Source organism: Triticum dicoccoides, unplaced genomic scaffold (assembly GCF_002162155.2).
Source record: "Triticum dicoccoides isolate Atlit2015 ecotype Zavitan unplaced genomic scaffold, WEW_v2.0 scaffold974, whole genome shotgun sequence".
Taxonomy (NCBI): domain Eukaryota; kingdom Viridiplantae; phylum Streptophyta; class Magnoliopsida; order Poales; family Poaceae; genus Triticum; species Triticum dicoccoides.
Window position 1 is genome coordinate 6,588 of NW_021314556.1, and position 3,591 is coordinate 10,178.

Sequence of the window (3,591 nt, forward strand, 5' to 3'; positions counted from 1 at the left end):
CGCCAAATCTTGCGTAGGCAGCCTCTCACAAGTCTGGAAGTGTTGTGGCGGTTGCAAACGCCCGGCACGCGTGTCCGGGGTGTGCCCCCCCTCACGAACGGTGCCGCCGTCGGCACCTGGAGAGGGGAAACAGACGCGTGGGGTCTACACGGAGGGGATCTTGCTGTGGGTCTGGCCCGGATGTTGCTCCAAAGTGTTCCTATGGGCTGACCTAACACAACCGGGTGGGGAGGTCCACTGGTCAAAGCCCGTCCGTGCAAAGTCAAAGGGCTAGATCCCGTGGTCAAACGCTACAGGGTTAGGCGGGACGGGGGCACTGGGGGTAGCAATGCCACCGGAGCGTCGCACCGGGCCCTTATACATGCAGGGTGGTGTGGTGGCATGTCCGAAGAGGCGGGACGCGTCTCCGGTGCATGGCCCCCCCTCACGGACGGCGATGACACGGTAGTAGATGTTTTGCGGTAACGATGCGGCGTCAATATTACTAAATACTCGGAGCGCGATAAAATCATGAGTTTTTTGCACGACGTGGGCACATGTGCTATAGGAAGGACGGTATTTTTTCATAATTTTTGGTGATGAAGAAGTATCCGAAAAATTCCCTCTACGCGGATTGCCCTTCGCGCGTCTACGGCTGTGGCCGGCGGCCTCCGGGGGCTAGCATGCCGCCAAATCTTGCGTAGGCGGCCTCTCACAAGTCTGAAAGTGTTGTGGCGGTTGCAAACGCCCGGCACGCGTGTCCAGGGTGTGCCCCCCTCACGAACGGCGCCGCCGCCAGCACCTGGAGGGGGGAAACGGACGCGTGGGGTCTACATGGAGGGGATCTTGCTGTGGGTCTGGCCCGGATGTTGCTCCAAAGTGTTCCTATGGGCTGACCTAACACAACCGGGTGGGGAGGTCCACTGGTCAAAGCCCGTCCGTGCAAAGTCAAAGGGCTAGATCCCGTGGTCAAACGCTACAGGGTTAGGCGGGACGGGGCACTGGGGGGTAGCAATGCCTCCGAAGCATCGCACCGGGCCCTCATACATGCGGGGTGGTGTGGTGGCATGTCCGAAGAGGAGGGACGTGTCTCCGGTGCGTGGCCCCCCCTCACGGACGGCTATGACACGGTAGTAGACGTTCTGCGGTAACGATGCGACGTTAATATTACTAAATACTCGGAGCGCGATAAAATCATGAGTTTTTTTGCATGACGTGGGCACATGTGCTACAGGAACGATGGTATTTTTTCATAATTTTTGGTGATGGAGAAGTATCCGAAAAATTCCCTCTACGCGGATTGCCCTTCGCGCGTCTACGGCTGTGGCCGGCGGCCTCCGGGGGCTAGCATGCCGCCAAATCTTGCGTAGGCGGCCTCTCACAAGTCATGAAGTGTTGTGGCGGTTGCAAACGCCCGGCACGCGTGTCCGGGGTGTGCCCCCCTCACGGATGGCGCCGCCGGCACCTGGAGGGGGGAAACGGACGTGTGGGGTCTACACGGAGGGGATCTTGCTGTGGGTCTGGCCCGGATGTTGCTCCACAGTATTCCTATGGGCTAACCTAACACAACCGGGTGGGGAGGTCCACTGGTCAAAGCCCGTCCGTGCAAAGTCAAAGGGCTAGATCCCGTGGTCAAACGCTACAGGGTTAGGCGGGACGGGGCACTGGGGGTAGCAATGCCTATTTTTTGTATTTTTTGTTATTTTTTATTTTCTTCAATACTAATTTCATTAACTTAAATGTATAGAAAACATATATCGATTGCCCCCCACACGGGCCTTCTTCCGTCATGTCATGGAGAGGTTAGACGGGACGGGCCGGGTACCTGTGGGGGGTAGCAATGCCGCCAGGTGTTGCGATGGGCCCTCCTACGGTTGTGGAAATGTGGTGGCAGGCGCAGGCACGCGGCTCCGGGGTGTGCCCCCTCCCCCCTCACGGGCGTCGATGCCGCCGTGCCCCGGAGGGGGGAAACGGCCATGTCGGGCCGACGCAGAGGGAATCTTGGGGTGGGTTGTGCCGGGACTATGTTGGTGGTGTAGCTATGGCTGGGCTATGACAACAAGGTGAAAAGGTCCACCGGTCAAATTACGTCCAGCGAAAGTCAAAGGGATAGACCCGGCGGTCGTCTGTGTCAGGGTTAGACGGGACAGGGTACCTGGGGGTAGCAATGCCGCCAGGTGTTGTGGTGGCCCTCCTACAATTATATAAGCATGGTGGCAGGCGTAGGCACCCGGCACGCGGATTGTATGAGGTCCCGGTGCGACGCTCCGGTGGCATTGCTACCCCCCTAGGGCCCCGTTCCCGCCTAACCCTGTAGCATTTGACCACAGGATCTACCCCTTTGACTTTGCACGGACGGGCTTTGAGCAGTAGATGTATCCACCCGGTTGTGTAAGGTCAGCCCATAGGCCCACGGCAACATCTGGCCCGGATGTTGCTCCAAAGTGTTCCTATGGGTTGACCTAACACAACCGGGTGGGGAGGTCCATTGGTCAAAGCCCGTCCGTGCAAAGTCAAAGGGCTAGATCCCGTGGTCAAACGCTACAGGGTTAGGCGGGACGGGGGCACTGGGGGTAGCAATGTCACCGGAGCATCGCATCGGGCGCTCATACATGCGGGATGGTGTGGTGGCATGTCCTAAGAGGCAGGACGCGTCTCCGGTGTGTGGCCCCCCCTCACGGACGGCGATGACACGGTAGTAGACGTTCTGCGGTAATGATGCGGCGTCAACATTACTAAATACTCAGAGCGCGATAAAATCATGAGTTTTTTTGCACGACGTGGGCACATGTGCTATAGGAACGACGGTATTTTTTCATAATTTTTGGTGATGGAGAAGTATCCGAAAAATTCCCTCTACGCGGATTGCCCTTCGCGCGTCTACGGCTGTGGCCGGCAGCCTCCGGGGGCTAGCATGCCGCCAAATCTTGCGTAGGCGGCCTCTCACAAGTCTGGAAGTGTTGTGGCGGTTGCAAACGCCCGGCACGCGTGTCCGGGGTGTGCCCCCCTCACGAACGGCGCCGCCGCCGGCACCTGGAGGGGGGAAACGGACGTGTGGGGTCTACACGGAGGGGATCTTGCTGTGGGTCTGGCCCGGATGTTGCTCCAAAGTATTCCTATAGGCTGACCTAACACAACCGGGTGGGGAGGTCCACTGGTCAAAGCCCGTCCGTGCAAAGTCAAAGGGCTAGATCCCGTGGTCAAACGCTACAGTGTTAGGCGGGACGGGGCACTGGGGGGTAGCAATGCCTATTTTTTGTATTTTCTCTTATTTTTTTATTTTTTTTCAATACTAATTTCATTAACTTAAATGTACAGAAAACATATATCGATTGCCCCCCACACGGGCCTTCTTCCGTCGTGTCACGGAGAGGTTAGACGGGACCGCCCGGGTACCTGTGGGGGGTAGCAATGCCGCCAGGTGTTGCGGTGGGCCCTCCTACGGTTGTGGAAACGTGGTGGCTGGCGCAGGCACGTGGTTCCGGGGTGTGCCCCCTCCCCCCTCACGGGCGTCGATGCCGTCGTGCCATGGAGGGGGGAAACGGCCATGTCAGGCCGACGCAGAGGGAATCTTGGGGTGGGTTGTGCCGGGACTGTGTTGGGGGTGTAGCT